This window comes from Schistocerca gregaria, chromosome 4 (genome assembly GCF_023897955.1).
Source record: "Schistocerca gregaria isolate iqSchGreg1 chromosome 4, iqSchGreg1.2, whole genome shotgun sequence".
Lineage (NCBI taxonomy): Eukaryota > Metazoa > Arthropoda > Insecta > Orthoptera > Acrididae > Schistocerca > Schistocerca gregaria.
In genome coordinates, this window is record NC_064923.1 from 737,402,438 (window position 1) to 737,427,563 (window position 25,126).

Below are 25,126 nucleotides of genomic sequence, written 5' to 3' on the forward strand. Positions count from 1 at the left end.
ACTCAGGTGTTTCAGTGCTCTGTCAAACTCTTCATGCAGTATCGTATCTACCATTTCATCTTCATCTACATCCTCTTCCATTTCCATAATATTGTCCTCAAGTACATCGCCCTTGTATAGACCCTCTATATACTCCTTCCACCTTCCTGCTTTCCCTTCTTTGCTTATAACTGGGTTTCCATCGGAGCTCTTGATATTCTCCTTTCTCCGAAGGTCTCTCTAATTTTCCTGTAGGCAGTATCTATCTTACCCCTAGTGAGATAACCCTCTACATCCTTACATTTGTCCTCTTGCCAACCGTGATTAGCTATTTTGCACTTCCTGTCGATCTCGTTTTTGAGACGTTTGTATTCTTTTTTGCCTGCTTCATTTACTGCATTTTTAATTTTTCTCCTTTCATCAATTAAATTCAATATATCTTCTGTTATCCAAGGATTTCTACTAGCCCTCGTCTTTTTACCTACTTGATCCTCAGCTGCCTTCACTACTTCATCCCTCAGAGCTACCCATTCTTCTTCTACTGTATTTATTTCCCCCATTCCTGTCAATTGTTCCCTTATGCTCTCCCTGAAATCCTGTACAACCTCTGGTTTTAGTCAGTTTATCCAGGTCCCATCTCCCTTCTCATCACCTTTTTTCAGTTTCTTCAGTTGTAACTTACAGTTCATAACCAATAGATGGTGGTCAGAGTCCACATCTGTTCCTGGAAATGTCTTACAATTTAAAACCTGGCTCCTAAATCTGTCTTACCATTATATAATTTATCTGATACCTTCTAACATCTCCAGGATTCTTCCATGTATATAACTTTCTTTTATGATTCTTGAACCAAGTGTTAACTATGATTAAGTTACGCTCTGTGCAAAATTCTACCAGACGGCTTCCTCTTTCATTTCTCTCCCCCAATCCATATTCACCCACTATGTTTCCTTCTCTCCCTTTTCCTACTCTCGAATTCCAGTTACCCATGACCATTAAATTTTCGTCTCCCTTCACTACCTGAATAATTTATTTTATCTCATCATACATTTCTTCAATTTCTTCGTCATCTGTAGAGCTATTTGGTATATAAACTTGTACTACTGTAGTAGGCGTGGGCTTCGTGTCTATCTTGGCCACAATAATGCGTTCACTATGCAGTTTGTAGTAGCTTACCCGCGCTCCTATTTTTTTTATTCGTTATTAAACCTACTCCTGCATTACCCCTATTTGATTTTGTATTTATAACCCTGTATTCACCTGACCAAAAGTCTTGTTCCTCCTGCCACCGAACTTCACTAATTCCCACTACATCTAACTTCAACCTATCCATTTCCCTTTTTAAATTTTCTGATCTACGTGCCCGATTAAGGGTTCTGGCATTCCACGCTCCGATCCGTAGAACGCCAGTTTTCTTTCTCCTGATAACGACATCCTCCTGAGTAGTCCCCGCCCGGAGATCCGAATGGGGGACTATTTTACCTCCGGAAAATTTTACCCAAGAGGACACCATCATTTAACCATACAGTAAAGCTGCATGCCCTCGGGAAAAATTAGAGCTGTAGTTTCTCCTTGCTTTCAGCCGTTCGCAGTACCAGCACAGCAAGGCCGTTTTGGTTAGTGTTGCAAGGCCAGATCAGTCAATTATCCAGAGTGTTGCCCCTGCATCTACTGAAAAGGCTGCTGCCTCTCTTCAGCAACCACACGTTTGTCTGGCCTCTCAACAGATACCCCTCCGTTGTGGTTGTACCTACGGTACGGCTATCTGTATCGCTGAGGCACGCAAGCCTCCCCACCAACGGCAAGATCCATGGTTCATGGAGGTAGGTTCAGATCAATATACGGTGATAAATCGAAAGTCAGTGCGACCACTGACTAATGTCTTCGGCCCGTCTCTGCGCTGGTGGTCTCCGTGGCAGTCGTCTGTTCCTCACCACAAACTCAAACATCACTCATGTAGGTAAACACGAAATTTCCACATATTCAGTAGTGAACTGGTGAATATATAACAGCTGTCATTATATTGATCTGAACATAGCTCAAGCCCCCATATAGTTCTTTGGAAACGACTATAAATTTAAGTAAATGATGCTTACATCAGTTCGTAGCTATGCCAGAGTTAAAATAATTCTCAACCCGTATCACCACTTTTAAATAAAGCGGCCCCCAGACAGTGAATATAATTGACAATAGTTCCTGAAAGCGCAATAATATTGACCCCGTTGGACTGAGATTGAGATGTTGCGGAATGATACTGAGAACATCAAAAACTGTCGAAATATACTGCACCGCCCGGAAATATTGTGCCGTCTGTGGGCTGTACTGACAATAATATCCTTGACAGTCTCTCGCATACTATACATACAAAGGAGTTTCGTTTAGGTTTGTTGTTGTTGCGTGAAAAATGCCTTTAGAACAACACAAAAGAACACTGTTGTTAGAATTGTTGGATGTAAGGTCCGCCAGGAATGCAAAACTCCCAAACATGTTTCCGCATCTCTGTGCCATCATCAGTGGGTTTCTGTTTTATTTAATCTGTAATGTAAATATTTTTACCAGGGGTTTACATGATTACGCAAATATTTAGTTGAAACAACCACTTGTTTCTGTTGGTTAATACCTTTACACTCGGTTTGCATGGTTTTGCAGGATCATTTGCGTATTATTTCGTACTGGTAGCTTGTCATCTGTAACCAAGCGATGTTGATGAGAAATTTGTTGGGAGTTAATCTATCATTTTATGCTTTAAACGTAATTTTATTAGAGTCCATCAGAATTTACAAATCATTGCTGGTATTGTGTGATGTCAGAGCAAAAGTGCGAGAACAGAATTGTTAAGAAAGATTGTTAAGAATGATTGATTAATCGTATGATTTGTGGATCAAAAAATATAGGTAAAGCGCAAAAGCAAGATGTTTTCGAAAAATTAAATTAATGCAGAGAATAAGAGTTTATGTAGATATTTAACTCTGTGTACCTAGCCGAATAAAATTTATTGGAAAGCGCGCATTATTGCTCAAGACGTTTACACATCTATGTCCAAGATACTGTTCGGTGAAACTGCATTTGTGAATTTCAAGCCTTCGACTGCCAGTAGCAATGTATCATAGCATAAATAGAAAGCGCTGTTTAGATGCGACCCTCATTGTATTATTTTGCTTTTAGATGATGGGGATATGGGGGTTCTCAGAAATTTATCCAGGAGGGAGGGGGGTTCGCAAAAGCCTATGTATGGGAACGCCGATGTATGGTGGGAATCCTTTCCAGTAATGTTCGACCATCAACACACAGTTACGATAATCTTTTATTTTTGTTCAATCTCAATTCAACTGGACTGATTTTTCATCGATGTTTTTTTTCTACTTGCAGTAATGCAGAGCAATTACCGCAGCAGCAGTGTCTTTATTGACCAAGATTGAGAGCCACAGAATGGTTGCACAATATTACTGGCAATGTAATTGAGTAGCCTAGGCAGAAGGTCAGTAATATCAACCGTCTGATGGCCAATTTACTCTTAAAACACAAGAACGCCTGAGGCTTCAAGTGGCAGAGGACAATTAGTTACGCAAGTCACTATTCTCAGAACTGTAAAGCACTCGATTGCCGGGGAGATTCTGGAGTTGTTCTGATTGATAAGGTGGCGCTGCAACCTTGGACGAATGAGACGAGATACGAGTGAAGCACTGGCAGACATTCCTCTCCGCACACGAGATTTCGCCAGACATCCCTCGATCAAACGACGCGTTCGGAACACAGGTGAGTGGAATCTTCATCATACCGCAAGAGCTAACGACTGCGCTTGTCACTCGTGTGGGAGAACGCAGTCGTTTCGGTCAAACATTCATATTGTGACAGCAGATTAGTAAAAGAGTATTCGTCAACACAGGGTGTGTGCTGTTGATGTCGGTTTCCGTGTGAAGACTGGCCTGATACGGCCTTCCCCGCTACTATAACCGGCGCAAGCTGCTTCGTCTCTGGAAAACTGTTGAAACACACATCCATTTGGATGAGCTAACTTGCATTCAAGCTGCGGTCCCTATCTGCAAATTTCAACTTAATAACCGAATTGACGATCTTTTGATGACTCTGCACGTCTCTTGCCAACCGATACACTATTTCACTCAAGTTGTGTCACAAATATCATTTCCCGTCGTTTCCATTCAGTATTGTTATTGTGGTCTTCAGTCCAGAGCTCGTTTGATGCAGCTCTCCATCCTACTTTATCCTGTGCAAGCCTCTTCATCTCCGAATAACTACTGCAGCTTACATCCTTCTGAATCTGCTTTAGTGTCTCTCCTGGTCTCTACGAGCTTTACCCTCCACGCTTCCCTCCAGTACTAAATTGGTGATCCCTTGACGTCTCTGATTGTGTCCTACCAACTGATCTCTTCTTCTTGTCAAGTTGTGCCACAAATTCCTCTTCTCCCCAATTCTATTCAGTACCTCCTCATTAGTTACGTGTTCTACCCATCTAATCTTCCGCATTCTTCTGTAGCACCACATTTAGAAAGCTTCTATTCTTGTCTAAACTGTATATCGTCCATGTTTCACTTCCATACATGGCTACACTCCATACAAATACTTACAGAAATGACTTCCTGACACCTAAATCTACACTTGATGTTGAAAAATTTCTCTCCGTCAGAAACGCTTTCCTTGCCGTTGCCAGTCTACATTTTATATCCTCTCTACTTTGACCATCATCAGTTATTTTGCTCCCCAAATAGCAAAACTTATTTACTGCTTTGAGTGTCTCATTTCCTAATCTTATTCCCTCAGCATCCCCCGACTTAATTCGACTACATTCCGTTATCTTCGTTTAGCTTTTGTTGATGGTCATCTTATATCCTCCTTCCAAAACACTGTCCATTCCGTTCAGCTGCTCTTCCAAGTTCTCTGGCAGGATTACAATGTCGTCGGCAGACCTCAAAGTTTTTATTTCTTCTACATGGATTTTAATTCCTACTCCAAATTTTTCTTTTGTTTCCTTTACTGCTTGCTCAGTATATAGATTGAATAACATCGGGGATAGGCTACATCCTGTCTCATTCCCTCTCAACCGCTGCTTCGCTTTCATGCTCTTCGACTCTTATAACTGCCATCTGGTTTCGTTACAAAAAAAAAGGCTTGTTCTAAGTCTACAGATGCTAGGAACGTAGGTTTGCTTTTCTTTAACCTATCTTCTAAGATAAATCGTAGGGTCAGTACTGCCTCGTGTGTTCCAATATTTCTACGGAATCCGAATTGATCTTCTCCGAGGTCGGCTTCTACCAGTTTTTCCATTCGTTTGTAAAGAGTTCGTGTTAGTATTTTGCAGCCATGACTTATTAAACTGCTAGTTCGGCAATTTTCACATCATTCAACACCTGCTGTCTTTGGGACTGGAATTATTATCTACTTCTTGAAGTCTGAGGGTATTTTGCCTGTCTCATACATCTTGCTCAACAGATGGAAGAGTTTCGTCATGACTGGCTCTCCCAAGGCTATCAGTAGTTCTAATGGAATGTTGTCTACTCCCAGGGTCTTGTTTCGACTTAGGTCTTTTAATGCTCTGTCGAATTCTACACGCAGTATCATATCTCCCATTTCAAATGGTTCAAATGGCTCTGAGCACTATGGGACACAACTGCTGTGGTCATTAGTGCCCTAGAACTTAGAACTACTTAAACCTAACCTAACCTAAGGACATCACACACATCCATGCCCGAGGCAGGATTCGAACCTGCGACCGTAGCAGTCGCACGGTTCCGGACTGCGCGCCTAGAACCGCGAGAACACCGCGGCCGGCGCTCTCCCATTTCATTTTCATCAACGTCGTCTTCTACTTCTACAATATTGCCCTCAATTACATCGGCCTTGTATAGACCCTCTATATGCTCTTTCCACCTTTCTCCTTTCTCTTCTTTGCTTAGGACGGATTTTCCATCTGAGCACTTGATGTTCATACAGGTGGTTCTCTTTAATTTTCCTGTAGGCAGTTTCTGTCTTTCCCCTAGTGATACATGCTTCTACATCCTTACGTTTGTCCTCTAGCCATCCCTGCTTAGCCATTTTGCACTTCCTGTCGATCTAATTTTTGAGACGTTTCTATTCCTTTTCGCCTGTTTCATTTAGTGCATTTTTAAACTTTCTCCTTTCATCAATTAAATTAAATATTTCTTCTGTTACGCAGGGTTTTCTACTAGCCCTCATCTTTTTATCTACTTGAGCCTCTGCTGCCTTAACTGTTTCATCTCTCAAAGCTAATCATTCTTCTTCTACTGCATTTCTATCCACTGTTCTTGTCAATCGTTCCTTAATAGTCTCTCTGAAATTATCTATATCCTCTGTTCTTTCAGTTTATCGAGGTCCCATCTCCATAAATTCCTATATTTTTGCAGTTTCTTCAGTTTCGGTTCACTACGTCTTAATTAATAATCCGCTGTATCCAGCTGATATTCAACATTCTTTGTAGCATCACAATTGCAAATCTTCTGCTCTCTTCTTGTCTATAATGCTTACAGTGCACCTTTCACTTATGTGTAAGTGGAAACGAGACAGATGGGGAAAATAAGTAAACTGTTTATTATTTCAAAGATCCTAGCGTCCGTCGTCTGCTGCCATAGCCCATTACTGCCGAATTTCTCCGCACTGCCAAACATTGATTTCTACGGTTTTTTCACGCATAGTTGATTGTCTGTCAGGACTGACAACTGTACACAAACGCCTTAAGTGAAGGCTGTCGGCCCCCTTAATTGCCCGTGGTGAGAGGTAACGCCTGAAATTTGGCATTCTCGGCACGCGCGTGACACTGTGGATCTCGGAATACTGAATTCTCCAATGATTTCCGAAATGGAACGTACTAACGGTCTAGCTCCAACTACCATTCCGCATAAAGACTCTGTTAACTGCAGTCGTGGACCCACACTCACGAAGGAATCCTCTTCACATGACTCACTTGACTACAAACGACAGCACCGCCAGTATACACGATACTATCTCGTGCGTATCGCTATCCCATCACTTCTCGTCACCTCAGTATATACAGGGTGATTTTTTCCACCGTAAAAATTCTAGGTATTGATCAATGAGATAATAGGGAAGATAGAAGGTCTAATGAAATTACCTCCAGAAATGCATGGTTTCCATTGTAGAGACCATTTGTTCAATCATACTTTGTCAAAGAGACTGCGGTCTAATATGCCCTGTGCCATGCAGCTACAGTAACAGAATGCATGGTTTCCTACTGTTCCTGCCATAGCGCCATCTCCTGTCACAGTTACTGGTAATATCGGGTCCGATTCACCTCTCTTGCTGACTCACCTTTTAGTGGATGTGGTGCAGCGTTGTACACTATGGTTCCGCATTCGATCGAGAGCTTGGCGGCTTGGTGTTTACTTGCGGAGAGGCAAATGCAAAGGGTGGAAGGCTGCAAGTTTGAATCAGGAGATAAACAAAGTAATGTTTGCAACAGAGTTTCGCCGTTTATCTGAGACAGGGTCGCTTCAGAAAGCAGGAAATCACGAGGGACGTGCCCGAAATGTTTGGACGCCAGACTTGGAGGAAAACGTGAATAACAGTATGCATGGCGGCCGCCGTGTCAGTGAATTGGCCCGCCAGTACAGGCTAAGACTGATGACCGTGTAGAACATCCTCCATGACAATTGTTTCTACCATTGTGTCTTACAGCCTGAGCAGGGCTTATTGGCGACAGACTTACTACATCGGAAGCGGTTTTGTCACTGGTTTCTTCACCAGGCAACCACGATTCCGGGATTTGTGTCACCCATTCCGTTCACAGGTGAGGCCACCTTTAAGCAGAATAGTATCTTTAACTTTTATGACAGTCATCTATGTGATAGTATGCAGCACACCCGTGGTATGGTGACAGCGAATCATCATCAGTGCAACCGGAATGTGTGACCCGGGATAATTGGCGACTGTAATTTGGGATCAGTTTTCGTTCCACGTCGCCTAACAGGCCAGAACTTTTTTTTTTGTTTTTTTTTCCCCTTCTGGAAGAAGTGGCATTGACGATTCGAAGGGTTATGTGGCTGCTACACGATGGTCCCCCAGCGCGCTACGCCGTTAACGTCCAGATGCATCTCAATCGTGTCTTCTCTTGTCGTTGGATCGGACCAGGTGGTCCAGTTGCATGGCCTCCTCGTTCACAGGATCTCGACCAGCGCGATTTCTGGTTATGAGCCATCTCAAAAATATCGTATGTGCAGAGCCCATTCCAGACGTGGAAACACTGGAGCAGCGTTTCTGTGCTGCCTTTGACGCTGTTCGGATGCAGCCTGACCGACGTGAACAACTTGCTATAGCGCGTACACGCGTGCTTTGAGGCACAAGGAAACCATTTTCAATACGTACAGTATGGCTGCATGGCACAGCACGTACTAGACTGCAGTCTCTGTAACAATTATGATTGTATGATTGAGTAAATGGTCTCCAGCACGGAAACCGTGCATTTCCGGGCGTAAGTTCATTAGATATTTTTTGTTCCGTATCCTCTCATCGATCAATCCCTAAAGTTTGTACGGGGTAGAAAAAATCACCCTGTATGGCTTCATCAGTAAACAGAATACGCGATACATCCTGAATACCCTGTCGTAATGCCCACGTACAAAATTTAAGACGATTCTCATAATCGTTTCCATGTAGCTCTTGATGGAGAGCGATGTGACAGGGGTGGAACCTAGGTCGATGGAGAATGCGTTGGACACTTGCCTGACTCATGCAACTTCCTCATGCAACTACGCAGGATCTGACGTGCGGTACAAGTGCGAGAGCAGCAAGAACATTAATTTCCCCCTCTTCTGTCGTCACTTGTTTCCTTCTGTTATGTTGCCTATGTGCTACACCACCACTTTCATGAAACTGATTGAGGGAAAAAAATGGTTCAAATGGTTCTGAGTACTATGGGACTCAACTGCTGTGGTCATCAGTCCCCTAGAACTTAGAACTACTTAAACCTAACTAACCTAAGGACATCACACACATCCATGCCCGAGGCAGGATTCGAACCTGCGACAGTAGCAGTCGCACGGTTCCGGACTGCGCGCCTAGAACCGCGAGACCACGGCGGCGGGCTTGATTGAGGAGGTTGACGACTAATTGCTGAGATGGTTGACGTCTACTGGGATATCTTGCCGCAGACAGCGTACGAGAACGAATTGCGTTCTTCGTACTGTGTGAAACGATACAGTTTCCATTTCAGCAATATTTGCCGTTCAAGTTTTCGGTGATTCACGCTGTGCATGCAACAATTACTCAGATATTTTTTTTCGAATAGGGAGAGACGTAGTTGTTACTGAGTGTATCGGTCTGCGTTCCTTATCATCACCCTGCTACTGTTATCAGTCTAGACGACTCTTCGAGATATCACCTCGGTTGCTCCATTGACGTGGGAACGGAGAAACTTATTCTGTTCGGTAACAATGATTACACAATCAGCAGCAGCTCAATTACACACTCGTGTCTAGCAGCGCGCAGCAGGTCTCCACGGCTTGATGATGACAGCGATTTTCCCAATGAATCTCACTTTGTTTTCCGCTTTTCCTAAACGATTAATTCTAGGGATATTACGAGAGTTACCGTTTATGCTGATTTATCGGCAACAGCGCGATGAAACAATAATTCGTCTGCTCGCCTCTTCGTTCGCAGTGCGTTGCATTTGTTTACATCGAGTGTCAGTTTCGAGTCCCTTCACCTCTATTAGTCTTCCATCATTTCCCTACCCTCGTCTGGCTTTGCAGTTTTCCTATGGAAGCCTACCCTATCACAGATCTTCCGACAGTATCCACCAGATCGTTATTATATAGACTGGAACCGATAACAGCTCTATAAAACTCCCTTGTGATGCTGCCGGAAATCTGGCGCAACTGATCGAAGTTACCGTCATCCTGGATGCTGTTATACACCGCCGTTGGCATCCCTGCACACGCTTGTGTTTAATGTGTAGCTGCCGGAGCTTTTATCGTCATATGTGTGTTAGTTATTGTTCAGTGCTGTATTGAGTAGACTGCTGTAAGCATAATATGCGTGTTGCGAGATGGTGGAATTACGTCAGCAACACGTCCGAGAAATCCTAAACAGAGACACACCAGATCATGCAAGCAGCCTAAGGTGATGAGTGCTTCAGCCGTACTCCGTGTTACGAATGGTTCACAGGGTTTAAAAAACGGCCGGCCAGAAGTTAAAGATGACCCTCATTTAGGACGCCCTTCGACGTCTACCGACGACGCTCTTGTCAGGATAGTCAACGAAATTCTGCGTGCTAGTCGAAGACTGTGTCCGAGAGACTGCAGAAGAATGTACCATTTCAGTTGGATCACGTAACGAAATCGTGACACAGCACCTCGGAAATTATTGTGTTGCCGCCAAGTTCGTTCGCCGGCTCGTAATCAAGACCAGAAAGACCTTCGCCACGCAACCTGGGAAGAGCTTTTGGATCGCACAAGTGAGAACGACATGTTCCTTAAAAGAGTCGTAATTGGTGATGAGGCGTGGGCCTTCAGTTATGATGTTCAGACCAATATTCAGTCTTCACAGTGGGTCGGAAAAGGTTCTCCAAGAACAAAAGAAGCTCGTCAGGTCCGGTCAAACGTCAAATACGAGCTGATATTTTTGACTTTAAAGGATTAGTTCGTCACGAATTCGTGCCACAGGAACGAACTGTTAATCGATGGTACTATCGGGACGTGTTGCGACGCATGCGAGAAAACGTAACCAGGAAACGGGCAGAAATGGGCGAGACAATTCGTGGGTTTTGCATCACACCCGCACATTCATCCCTGTCGGTGCGGGACTGTTGCGCAAAAAACGAAATCTTTTTCCTGCCTCGCCCCCCCCCCCCCTCCCCCGTATTCTCGAGGCCAGGAGCCTGCGGACTTTTTTTCCAAAGTGAAAGACCCCGTCGAAAGGACGAAGATTTGCAACGATAGACGAGACAATCGAAAATTCGCGCGATCCAGCACGAGGTGTACCGAGACTGCTTCCGCAAATGGAAATGGCGTTGGGAGCCGTGTATCAACTGTGAAAGAGAGTATTTCTAAGGAGACCACGCACAGTAGGCAAAAGGTAAGGGTGGAAAAATTTTGTGGACAAAGTTCCGGAATTTGTGGAACAGCTCTCGTGTGTGCGTACTCAGGGGTGTTTCATTCGTCGCGGTCATCGGCGACCAGACGGGGTTTTAGGGGCCCGTCTGCGCACGGCCTCTGTTTCGACAGTGCAAGACCGTGAGCGTGCCGAGTTCAGAGTGTCTGCAACAAACACTCGACGGTACAACAACGAGCCGCCGACGACTACGTACTCCCGAGGAACAGTTCCGGCCCTTCGCACTGCGTCGACCTGAAAGCCTGCGGCAGCTGGACGGACGTATCACCTGGGGGCGTGACGCTTCTCTGGGACGTTCCCGCACATGGCACCTGCCGCGCCGCCACGGAACACTGGGAGCGCGCCTTCCTCTCGCCGGGCTGCCGCCGACGCCGCGACACCACAGGGCGCGGGCACCAGAGTCTCGATCGCAGAGTGGAACGACGATCTGTCGTCTTCAGTGGTGAGAGTAGGCGGAGGCGTGTGTCCATGGTGAGCGAGGCCTAACCGAGGTTTCACGGTGTGTGTCGGGAGAGGGAGGGGGGGGGGGGGGGCTCTACTACAACTCGTGGTCAGATCTGGTCTTCATGCAGGGTAAAGCATACTGTGGCTGCAGTTGACCAGCGTTGCCTGGTGAAACGTTGTTGTGATGCCTCGTGTAAGGAAGAGAAATGCGTACCATCGCGTTTCCGACTTTGATAAAGGTCGGATTGTAGCCTATCGCGATTGCGGTGTATCGTATCACGACATTGCTGCTCGCGTTGGTCGAGATCCCAATGACTGTTAGCAGAATATGGAATCGGTGGGTTCAGGAGGGTAATACGGAACGCCGTGCTGGATCCCAACGGCCTCGTATAACTAGCAGTCGAGATGACAGGCATCTTATCCGCATGGCTGTAACGGATCGTGCAGCCACGTCTCGGTCCCTGAGCCAACAGATGGGGACATTTCCAAGGCAACAACCATCTGCACGAACAGCTCGACGACGTTTGCAGCAGCCTGGACTATCACCTCGGAGGCCGTGGCTGCGGTTACCCTTGACGCTGCATCAAAGACAGGAGCGCCTACGATGGTGTACTCAACGACGAACCTGGGTGCAGGAATGGCAAAACGTCATTTTTTCGGATGAATCCTGGTTCTGTTTACAGCATCATGATGGTCGCATACGTGTTTGGTGAAATCGCGGTGATCGCAGATTGGATTCGTCATCGACATACGTATCACCCGGAGTGATTTTGTCGGGTGCCATTGGTTACACGTCGGGTTCACCTCTTGCTCACACTGACGGCACACACATCCATGCACGAGGCAGGATTCGAACCTGCGACCGTAGCGGTCGCTCGGCTCCAGACTGTAGCGCCTAGAATCGCTCGGCCACTCCGACCGGCTCTCACTAATCCCGCACAAAGATGTAAACAACCGTGCGTGAACAGCATCTATCAGACGGAGGGGGTCCGACAGCCGATCAGTTCCAGACATTCCACCAGGAAGGAGGTACACGATTCGTGATGTCTATAGTTCAACGATGCCTACACGGTCAATATCACGGTTCGATCGCGTACTCATTGTTACTTTCTACCAGGAAGGCTTCTCGACAAGTGAAGCGTCCAGGCGTCTCGGACTGAACCAAAGCGCTGTTCGGACATGGAGGAGATACAGAGAGACAAGAACTGCCTCGCTCAGGCTGCCCAAGGGCTACTACTTCAGTGGATGATCCGCTAACCTACGTATTATGGCTCGGAGGAACACTGACAGCAACGCCACCATGTTGAATAATGCAGGACGTGATGTTACAACTGTGCGCAGTAGGCTGCATCATGCGCAGTTTGGCGAGGTCCATCTCTGCAACCAAGACGCCATGGGCCCAGCAACATGCCGAAAGGACCGCTCACGATTGGCATCACTTTCTCATCAACAAGTGTCGCATACGCCTTCAATCAGACATTCGTCGTAGACCTGTTTGGACGCAACCCTGTCAGGCTGAACGCCTTAGACACACTGTCCAGAGAGTGCAGCAACGTGGAGGTCGCTGATGTTTTAGAGTGGCACTATGTGGGGCAGAAGTACGCCGCTGGTGGTCATGGAAGGCGCCGTAACGGCTGTACGATACGTGAATGCCAGCCTCCTGCCGACAGTGCAACCATACCGGCAGCATATTGGCGAGGCATTGCTCTTCATGGTGCTCATCTTGCGAATGACTTCCTTCAGAACGACGACATTGCTCGACTATAGCGGCCAGCATGTTCTCCAGACATGAACCCTATCGAACATGCTTGGGATAGACTGAAAAGGGCTGTTTATGGACGACGTGACCCACCAACCACTCTGAGGGATCTACGCCAAATCGCCGTTGAGGAGCGGGACAATCTGGACGAGCTAGTGGGTATTAGGGGTACCGGTGTGTAAAGCAATATGGACCACCACCACCTCTGAGTGGTACAACACGCAACGTGTGGTGTTCATGAGCAATAAAACGGGCGGAAATGATATTTATGTTGATATCTATTCCAGTTTTCTGTATAGGTTCCGGAACTCTCGGAACCGAGGTGACGCAAAACTTTTTCTGATGTGTGTATTTGACGTTAAGCAAACATGGGAGAAAAAAGTTTGAAAAATGTTTGAAATTCTTCTTAAAATTTATTGGAAGTTCAGTGCTCACATAGTGGAACGCTGCACGAATACAGTCTGGGTGGTTAGGCTCCGATTTAAGCGAAAGCTAGCTATTCTCGCATCTCATTGTGTATGGCGTCGTATCTCCAGAACGGTGTGCCGTGCAATGGTGCTCCATTTTGCAGTATACTCAGTGGTATATATGGCTACTGTCTGGAAAACGTGCTGTGAATCAAGGTAATAGTAAAAAAGAAATAAATTAAAAGTAATTCCTCAACCTGAAGTTTTAGTGCATGAGCACAGAAAATGTAAGTGGTAAAAATATCTACTTTCATTAATTCGTGGAGGCGAGAACATGATTTTAAAAGGTTTGAGATTATACGTAAAATTTGTTGAATCTTGCTATGCGCTCTCATCCTCAAATACTGGAGGAATACGGTGGGTAATCTGCGCGCCAGCAGGTGTTCTGCTTCAAGACATGTGCACACAGTTTCCAACTGTCACGTGACTTACTGTGTCAAATCCTTAATGTAAGATTATACCTCTTATTGGGTAGGCTGTGACATCATTTTAAAATTTTAAATTAGATCAATAACTACACCAAATGAAAAATGATCTTGCGGGAACACAAAAAGGCAAGTAGTCTCTTCTTTAAAAGACTCTGACAGGAGATTACGCAGGGAACCGTCAGCGTCAAGCCTAGTTCTGCCTCTCTAGTCAAAAATTTTTCCCTGCGAGCATATTCGCATCCTTTAACGTAAAATACGTCTATTAAAAAAAGCAGATAATAATCCGGGGACTGTACAAGTGTAGACGAGATGTATAAATTCAAACAAACAGTATCGGCGACAACTGAGACATGTATATCAAATAAATTAATAAGAGATGGTACTGATCCCCCTTGGGACACAAAAAAGCGGGTCAGAACACTATTGCAGAAGCAACGAAAGAAGCATGCCAAATTTAAGAGAACACATAAACTAGCCAAGTTATTCAGAAGCTCGAAATTTAGCGCGAATTTCAGTGCGAGGTGCTTTTAATAGTTTCCACAATGAAATTGTGTCTCAAAAACTGGCAGAAAACCCAAAGAGATTTTGCTCGTATGTGAAGTACACAATACCTTCACTGTGTGATAACGGTGCTGATGTTACTGATGACAGTGTCACTAAAGCAGAGTTACTAAACACTGTTTTCCGAAATTCCTTCACAAAAGAAGACGAGGTAAATATTTCAGAATTCGAATCGAGAACAACCGCCAGCATGAGTAACTTAGAAGTAGGTATCCCCGGTGTAGCGAAGCAGCTTAAAACGCTTAATAAAGGCAAGGCTTCCGTTCCAGAATATATGCCAGTCAGCTTGTTTTAAGAGAATGCTGATACAATAGCTCCATATTTAGCAATCGTATGCAACCGATTGCTCGTAGAAACCCAAACACTGGGAAGCTGCACGGGTCACAACAATACCCAAGAATCCCCTGAATTACAGACCTGTCGTTCCGCAGTAGGATTTTGGAGCATACAAACAAGTCTGTGCTCGAACATCATGAATTACCTCGAACATAACGGTCTAAAAAATGGTTCGATTGGCTCTGAGCACTTAACATCTAAGGTCATCAGTCCCCTAGAACTTAGAACCACTTAAACCTAACTAACCTAAGGACATCACACACATCCATGCCCGAAGCAGGATTCGAACCGAAGCGCCTAGAGCCGCACGGCCACTGGGGCAGAGAACGGTCTGTCGACAAATACCCAACATGGATAAAGAAAATATCGTTCTTGTCGAACACAACTAGCTCTTCGTTTCACGAAGTATTAAGCGGTATTGACAGGGAACGTCAAATCGATTCCGTTTTTGTTAGATTCCCAGAAGGCTTTTGACACAGTTCCTCACAAGAGACTTCTAATTAAATTGCTTGCCTATGGAGAATCGTGCCAGTTATATGACTGGCTTTGTTATTTGCTGTGGGAAAGACCATAGAAATTAATGGAAACTCATCGAGAAAAGCAGAAGTAATATCTGATGTTCCCCAGGGAAGTGTTACAGCCCCTATCTTGCCCCTGAGTTTTCCCTCGTCCGGCCATCCTGATTTAGGTTTTCCGCGATTTCCCTAAATCGCTACAGGCAAATGCCGAGATGGTTCCTTTGAAAGGGCACGGCCGACTTCCTTCCCCGTCCTTCCCTAATCTGATGAGACCGATGACCTCGCTGTTTGGTCTCTTCCCTCAAACAATCCAATCCAATCCTTGCCCCTGATCTACATACACGATTTAGGAGACAATCCGAGCTGTCGTCTCAGATTATTTGCAGATGATTCTGTCATTTACCGTCATTTAGTGTCATCAGTTTATTAAAACGAACTGCAAAATTATTTAGACAAGATGTATGTATTACGCAATTGACTTAAAATAATGAAAAGTGTAAAGTCATTTACATAACCAATAAAAAGAATCCACTGAATTTCAGTTACACGATAAATCACACATATCTAAAGACTGTAAACTTAACTGAGTGTGGTTCCAGTTGCCTGAGACTGCACCCGTGTGTGTGTGTGTGTGTGTGTGTGTGTGTGTGTGTGTGTGCGTGTGTGCGCGCCCGCGCTTATGTGTACCTATTGTTGACGAAGGCCCATGGCCGAAAGCTTTAATTGTGAGAGTCTTCTTGTTGTGCCTATCTGCGATTCAGCATCTCCGCTATATGATGAGTAGCAACTTACCTTCTCATGATATTGTTACATTCCATCCTGGGTTTTCCATTGTTTGATTTAAACCCTGTGTTTGATACTGGTAGATTTCTCTTGGCCAGGAATGCCTTTTTTGCCGGTGCTAGTCTCCTATTGATGTTCTCCCTGCTCCGTCCATCATTGGCTATTTTGCTGATAAGCAGTAGAATTTCTTAATTTCATCTACTTAGTGACCATCAATCCTGATGTTATGTTTCTCGATGTTCTCATCTCTGATACTTCTCATTACTTTCGTCTTTCTTTGATTTACTCGCCGCCCTTACTCTGTACTCATTAGATTGTTCATTCCAATCAGAATATCATGTAATTCTTATTCACTTTCACACAGGATAGCAGTGTCATCAGTGACTCGCATCATTCATTTCACCTTGAAATTTAATTCCACTCCTGAATCTTCTTCGGTGTACAGATTGAACAGACTACATCCTTGTCTTCTGCCCATTTTAATCCCAGCACATCGTTCTTGATCGTCCAGACGCAGCACCTAGTGTAAATATGCCAAGAAGTGTTACAAGTGGTAACGCGAATGCAGATGATGCAGTTTCTTCAAATATGGCAGAAGGGTTGCAGGCCAGGAAAACAATGCAAAGTGCGCTTCAGACCTGGCTGATGTGTTTCTCAAAAGAAAAAAATGGACCAGACAACATCTACAGAAGGGTGTGAGATTGACAGTAAACAAATTAGTGAACTTCGTAAAAGCACAGAAGAATTAGAATACGGAACAACAAACGGACAGCTATGTGAGAAGTGCCTGAAACTAAAAGTGAAAGCTTGTGCATCGAAAATAAAACATCAGCAGTAGTGCAGGAAAAGGTGACTGGATTATTAGGCAAATTATTTTCAAGAACGCAGTTAACTACTTGCTCGGTTGAGAGAAACAAGCGAAGTTGGAAATGATGACATTTGTAAACCAGCTACTCATCGTGCCGTATCTAGGAAGTATTTGTTTTTAAGAAATCAGACTGGTTTCCCGCTTTTAGGACTATCAACACTGAAAAGGTTGAAATTACACTCTTTCAGATGCTTTCCTGGTTTGATTACATATGTTTTACAACTAATGAAAGCCTAATAATCTGTATTGTCGAAAACTGAAAGTGTATGTGTGCTCTCATACAAAGAAATGAATGTAGACAGCAGCGTTACAAACGATTCTATTGGAGATCATATTATTTTGTTAAAAACTGGCGTCTTGAAGCAGGGGCTGTGTATAAAACATAGCATGACTCTTAAGTAGAAGATTACAGCAACCAGTCACTTTTTACAATGCTATTTATTTGTTTAAACAGCGCCGTTACCGGTTTCGATCCGACAGGTTCATCTTCAGATGGCTAGTTCACGTTTTACATTAGCTTTCGTCTACTGTTTTCCAAATTGACGCAATTTTTTTCCGAGGTGGTGGTCAAAACAAGATGTGAGGCAATGTATTTTTAACTGTAATTGCGCCTCACAACGATTTTAAGTGATATATGTACACAAATTATTAAAGGGAAAATGTTTCGGTTACTTAAAGATGAAGAATCTGCACCATTATGTTCCAGTGCACACTGCTTACGATCTTGTTGCAGCGAAAACAGTTTAATGCACTTTTTTTATGTACATATTTATGCACGCAATGTAAAGCACCATTCACACACTAAGAAGTTTCATCACATGGAGTTGTATGTACAAGGAAGGCGGCATTACAACCATAACAATGCCAAAGACTTCCACTCTCAGAGATATTTTGTTGTGCACATGCATGTGACAGTAGAAATTTACAAACTGCTCATGTTACATTACTTACTACTTACATTGAAAGAGAACTGCTTCAAATTAGGAAAAACAAATAAAGCAGTCAGTTATAAAGTGTTGCTGTAGTGCTATTAGGTAAGTGTAATGATATACATTGGAACTGACACGAATTCTTTACAAACAAATCGAAAAACTGGTATAAGCCGACCTCGAGGAAGATCAGTTTGGATTCTGTAGACATGTTGGAACACGTGAGGCAATGCCGACCCTACGACTTATCTTAGATTAAGGAAAGGCAAACCTACGTTTCTCGCATTTGTATTCTTACAGAAAGCTTTTGACTTTGTGACTGGAATACTCTCTTTCAAATTCTGAAGGTGGCAGGGATAAAATACAGGGAGCGAAAGGCTATTTACAATTTGTACAGAAAGCAGATGGCAGTTATAAGCGTCGAGGGACATGAAAGGGAAGCTGTGGTAGGGAAGGGAATGTGACAGGGTTGTAGCCTATCCCCCATGTTATTGAATCTGTATATTGCGCAAGCAGTAAAGGAAACAAAAGAAAATTTTGGAGTAGGAATTAAAATCCACGGGTGTAGAAATAAAAACTTTGAGGTTCGACGATGACATTGTAGTTCTGTCAGAGCAGTAAAGGACCTGGAAGAGCAGTTGAACGGAATGGGTAGTGTCTTGAAAGGAGGATGATATAAGATAAACATCAACAAAAGCAAAACGAGGATAATGGTATGTAGTCGAATTAAATCGGGTGATGCTGAGGGAATAAGATTAGGAAATGAGGCATTTAAATTAAGAAATGAGTTTTGCTATTTCAGGAGGAAAATAAGTGATGATGGTCGAAGTAGAGTGAATATAAAATGTAGAGTGGCAATGGCAAGGAAAGCGTTTCTGAAGAAGAAAAATTTAACATCGAGTATGGATTTAAGTGTGAGAAAGTCGTTTCTGAAAGTATTTGTATGGAGTGTAGCCATGAATGGAAGTGAAACATGGAAGATAAATAGTTTGGACAAGAAGAGAATAGAAGCTTTCGAAATGTGGTGCTATAGAAGAATGCTGAAGATTAGATGGGTAGACCACATAACTAATGAGGAGGTATTGAACAGAATTGGGGAGAAGAGAAACTTGTGGCACGACTTGACTAGAGGAGGCGATACGTTGGTAGGACATGTTCTGAGGCATCAATGGATGACCAGTATAGTACTGGAGGGTAAAAATCGTAGAGGGAGAACCAAGAGATGAATTCACTAAGCAGATTCAGAAGGATGTAGGTTGCAGTAAGTACTGGGAGATGAAGAAAGTTGCACAGGATAGAGTAGCATGGAGAGCTGCATCAAAGCAGTCTCTGGACTGAAAACCACAACAACAACATTGGCACCAAAGTAAATGACAAGGGCTGGGCATACATAAATATTACAACTATGGACATATTATGGCATACGTTGAAAGCATAGTAAATGGTTTGGGATGGATGTGCATATATAAGTATTACAACGGTGGGCATTTCATTGGTTCTTTTTTCTTTAAATAAGAAAGCAGATGAATGAAATTTTGAAGAAAGGCTGCATTGGCTAACTCGTTTCGTTCATTGGGGAGATTTTGTGGTGAGTTGCTTTTATGTACATATATTTCAATCTCCTCAAGCAAATTCACAAAGCTGTCTTTCTCAGCGTGGTGCAAAACTTGTACATGATCTTCAACGCTCTTCATTCCATGACTGTTAGTAGTTGTGTGTAAGGCAAATGTGGATTTTGAAATGTTATTCAAACATATGGCATCTATATGTTCTTTGAACTGGGTCTCAATGCTTCTTCCAGTCTGTCCTATATAGTAAGAGGGGCAACTTCGAGAGCTGAGTTTGTATATGCCATATTTTTTGTATGGAGGTGGGTGGGGGGGGTTGTTATTTCTTAATTTGTGAACTACTAATTGCTGGAGTTTGTTGCGTGTGTGGAAAGTTATCTTAAGGTTTGTATTTTTAAACAGATTGCTTATTTTATAGGATATGCTCTGCAATATATTTTCTGCAGTTTTCTATTGTGTCTTGTGTAAGTTGCGTAGTTTCTAGTGTCTATCATGAGAGGGCTGTATCCATTGTTTGAGGTTGCGGTTTTAGTGATACTGATTTCCTTTTCTTTTTGAACTGGTTCAAGGGAAATTTTGTTTAGCCGATTTAGTGGGTATCTAAAATATGCCATCTTATGCTCGTTTGGGTTTCAAGATGTGTTGATAGATACGACAGTGGATGTTGGTTTTCTATAAATCTCAAAATGTTATGGTTTTTGTTAGTCATTTTTGTGGCTAGGAAATTGGTTCTGTTGTTGGTCTCATACTTAACGGAGAATTTAATGTTTTTGGGCATGCTACTCAGATTTGTTGCTAATGAAGAAATAGACGCATTAGCAACAAATCTGAGTTGCATAGGATTGAAATGAAGTTGTCTCCTAAACTATCTAAAATTCACCTCAGTGTCAAGGGTACAGAAAATCAGAAGGTTTATTTAGCTATGGAACTTTTAAGAGTAAAACGGCTAAAGAAATAAGATACCTGATGCCCGAAGAAGAGGAAGGAGCAAAATTTTTTTCAGCTTGCAAAAGGCCCCTTTGACATCCTGAATGCCCTAAGATCCATGACAAGAATGCATTACCCTGTGGTTATGGGTGCAGAAAGACGTTCAGGGAAGATTGTTAAGGGAAGTGTACAGGTGTGCCGGTAAAATGTACGTAGGCAGTAGAAACCGTTTGCCCCCATTCCAGAAAGGCACCATGACAGCTGTTAGGTCTTTGTTTGGACTGTTTTCAAATCTGCAGCCGCTACACGCGAGACATATTCTGACTGCACAATTGAACCAAGACACTTTGGAAAAATTTCTCTCGCAGATAAGAGGACCTGGTCAGTTCCACTTCTCCAACAAAAGGCACTCCTGGGGCACAACGCTCACGATATTCCTGTATCAAATGAAACTTCGGTAGACGCAGATGACAGTGGTGGACTTTTGATGTCACACTTGTTCAGCGGAATTTTGACCGACATGAGCGATGGTGAAAAAGAACTCAAGATATTAACTTTCTTCTTCAACCTGCACCAGAAGAATCAGCTGTCAGCGAGGGAGCTGAATGCTCTGCACAAGGCTTCCGATGCTTGGCTGGCTACGCCGCATACCGCGCAAAGAAATATGACGACACACTGGGAACACAATCTAGTGATATTTTAGGTCCTTCTGCAACACATGTGAAACATTTTGGCTGGACTAAAGTCCGGTCTCGCGGTGGGCTTACAGATGACTGGCTACATAAACTGTCACAGTTAGAAATTATTTTTAACGAATTTAACGGTTTACAGAGTATTTCGAAGGAAAGAAGTATAGTGAAACCAATCAACGCTGCTTGAAACTCCGCCTGAACAGATCACGAGGACCCAGCGGTACCGAGCCGTCGCCGTGTCACCCTGAGCCCACAGACGGTACTGGATGCGGATATGCAGCGAGGGGCATGTGATCAGCACTCCGCTCTCCCCGCCATATCGCAGTTTATGAGACTCCTAGCCGCTACTTCTCAGTCCAGTAGCTCCGCAGTTTGCCTCACAGGAGCCGAGTGTACCCCGCTTGCCAACAGCACTGGGCAGACCAGATGGTCACCCATCCCAGTGCTAGGCCAGACCGACGCTGCTCGGCTTGGACGATCTGATGGGAACTTTTGTCACCACTGCGGCAAAGCCGTTGGCTGATCTACACCGCAGTCCACACTAAATATGCTGTTTTTTCGCCATAAATCATCAAACTGTACGACAGAACAAGACTTCAAATTCGCATGCGCTTTCTTAATATGAAGCTGAGAATACAAAAGGCGACAGCAGCACAAAAGCGAAAAACCCGACACTGGCAGTCATCATCCGCTTCTACCATCTAAACGGGTAAACCAACTGCTTTAAATATTTTTTATGAGAACTTATAGCAGTCATAGGCACTTATTAGTATTAGAGAGCCATTCGCTCCGACAGTCGCTGCTTCGCTTTGCTCCTGTAGTGACGTCATTGTGCCAGCTAATCAAAGTCCGTTGCGCTTCGGACCCAACCTTCCTTTTCATAATCTTGCTTTAAATGACGCCGCCGTTGTGCTTCTTCGAGGATCTCGGAAGCTGAAAGAGACGGGTGACGCCCAGCGTCTGAAATGCGGGAGCTTGTGTGACAGTTCGTGTGTATCTACTTCTGCGTAGATACTCCGCAAGCCACAGTAAGGTGAGTGGCGGGGGCTGCCCCGTTCCACTACTTGTTTCCCCTCCTGTTCCGCTCGCAAACAGGGCGAGGGAAAAACAACTGTCTGTACGCCTCCGTATCAGCTCTAGGTTTTCATGTTGTGGTCCTTAACGCACGTTGTGTGTTGGCGACAGCAGAACGTTCGGCAGTCAGCTTCATATGACGGTTCTCTAAATTTTCTGAGCAATGTTTCCCGAAAAGAGCGCCGCCTTCCCTCCAGCGATTTCCGTTTGTTTCCGAAGCATCTCCGTAACACTTTAAGTTTTATTCGAACCTACCTCCTCTGCACTGCTTCGATGTCGTCCTTCAATCCGACTTGGTTTTGATGATACACACTCGTACTCAAGAATAGGTCGCACCAGCGTCCTATCGCTGGCTCCTTTAGACGCGAAGCGCTCTTTCCTATAATTCTCCCAATAAATCAAACCATTTATGTATGTAGAGAACAACAGCGGTCCTGTCACACTTCCCTGGGGCACTCCTCACGATACCCTCGTCTCTGATGCCTCTGTAGCTCTTAAGATCACCTGACGTTCTGCATCCACGTTCCGGCGGACATGAGACTGCTCTGAGGTTTGTTGGATTCGAATAACTTTCGCAGCTCGAGCTCTCGTACAACTACGCGATAAATCAGATTTAGGTTTGCGAGGCTTATAGTAATGCCTTTAGATGTGGGTCTTTGACTTGTCGTCCGATTTTGTTATCAAGACTCTCCAGCTGCCCCAGATGGTATAGAAATATATCTACCACGTGCACAACAACATTGGATTTGCACTGTCACGAGATAAACTGCAGGCACTAAGCGTCGTCTGCGTGGCACACATTAGCCCCACGTTTAAAACTGTTAGTAATACTGAGAAAGATATAGATTTCTAAAGAAACTATGGTCTTGCTCGGAGTTCCAGCTGTCTCCATACCAAATAACGTCGGAGCCAGTCCAGTGGTGGCGCCGCGAAAGCGTGAGTTAGCTTCGCAGTTAGTAATACTGGTATTAGAATGGACTGAACACGTCGAAAACTGATTAAGTAGTGTATCGGTTACGGTGAATCATATTACTTACAACATATATACCAATAAAAGCATTTTCCCAGGTACGACAATGGTCGAAACGAAAAGAGTAAATAGCTTTTTTAAAGAGTAAATATTTTTCCTTAATTTGCATCATATTCTTCAATTCGATAAATATTTTGCACCACAGTCTTTGTATAGTACCCTGTCTTCTTCACCAGGGTTCAAGTTATCTCATGCCACATTTCATGGATATCGTGAAAATGAAACACAGAAAGTTGCTTTTGACATTTACACTCCTGGAAATTGAAATAAGAACACCGTGAATTCATTGTCCAGGGAAGGGGAAACTTTATTGACACATTCCTGGGGTCAGATACATCACATGATCACACTGACAGAACCACATGCACATAGACACAGGCAACAGAGCATGCACAATGTCGGCACTAGTACAGTGTATATCCACATTTCGCAGCAATGCAGGCTGCTATTCTCCCATGGAGACGATCGTAGAGATGCTGGATGTAGTCCTGTGGAACGGCTTGCCATGCCATTTCCACCTGGCGCCTCAGTTGGACCAGCGTTCGTGCTGGACGTGCAGACCGCGTGAGACGACGCTTCATCCAGTCCCAAACATGCTCAATGGGGGACAGATCCGGAGATCTTGCTGGCCAGGGTAGTTGACTTACACCTTCTAGAGCACGTTGGGTGGCACGGGATACATGCGGACGTGCATTGTCCTGTTGGAACAGCAAGTTCCCTTGCCGGTCTAGGAATGGTAGAACGATGAGTTCGATGACGGTTTGGATGTACCGTGCACTATTCAGTGTCCTCTCGACGATCACCAGAGGTCTACGGCCAGTGTAGGAGATCGCTCTCCACACCATGATGCCGGGTGTTGGCCCTGTGTGCCTCGGTCGTATGCAGTCCTGATTGTGGCGCTCACCTGCACGGCGCCAAACACGCATACGACCATCATTGGCACCAAGGCGGAAGCGACTCTCGTCGCTGAAGACGACACGTCTCCATTCGTCCCTCCATTCACGCCTGTCGCGACACCACTGGCGGGCTGTACGGTGTTGGGGCGTGAGCGGAAGACGGCCTAACGGTGTGCGGGACCGTAGCCCAGATTCATGGAGACTGTTGCGAATGGTCCTCGCCGATACCCCAGGAGCAACAGAGTCCCTAATTTGCTGGGAAGTGGCGGTGCGGTCCCCTACGGCACTGCGTAGGATCCTACGGTCTTGGCGTGCATCCGTGCGTCGCTGCGGTCCGGTCCCAGGTCGACGGGCACGTGCACCTTCCGCCGACCACTGGCGACAACATCGATGTACTGTGGAGACCTCACGCCCCACGTGTTGAGCAATTCGGCGGTACGTCCACCCGGCCTCCCGCATGCCCACTATACGCCCTCGCTCAAAGTCCGTCAACTGCACATATGGTTCACGTCCACGCTGTCGCGGCATGCTACCAGTGTTAAAGACTGCGATGTAGCTCCGTATGCCACGGCAAACTGGCTGACACTGACGGCGGCGGTGCACATATGCTGCGCAGCTAGCGCCATTCGACGGCCAACACCGCGGTTCCTGGTGTGTCCGCTGTGCCGTGCGTGTGATCATTGCTTGTACAGCCCTCTCGCAGTGTCCGGAGCAAGTATGGTGGGTCTGACACACCGGTGTCAATGTGTTCTTTTTTCCATTTCCGG

General features: G+C 44.7%; 1 protein-coding gene across 1 annotated transcript in view; it reads left to right on the forward strand.

Annotated features, from left to right (window-relative positions):
* Positions 1–3,674: 3,674 nt before the first annotated feature.
* LOC126266850 (aminopeptidase N-like) overlaps positions 3,675–25,126 on the forward strand; it is a 191,788-nt gene continuing 170,336 nt past the window's right edge. The window contains exon 1 of the mRNA XM_049971451.1: positions 3,675–3,735. The gene's annotated coding sequence lies outside the window, so the exon portion shown is untranslated. The remainder of the gene's footprint in view (positions 3,736–25,126) is intronic.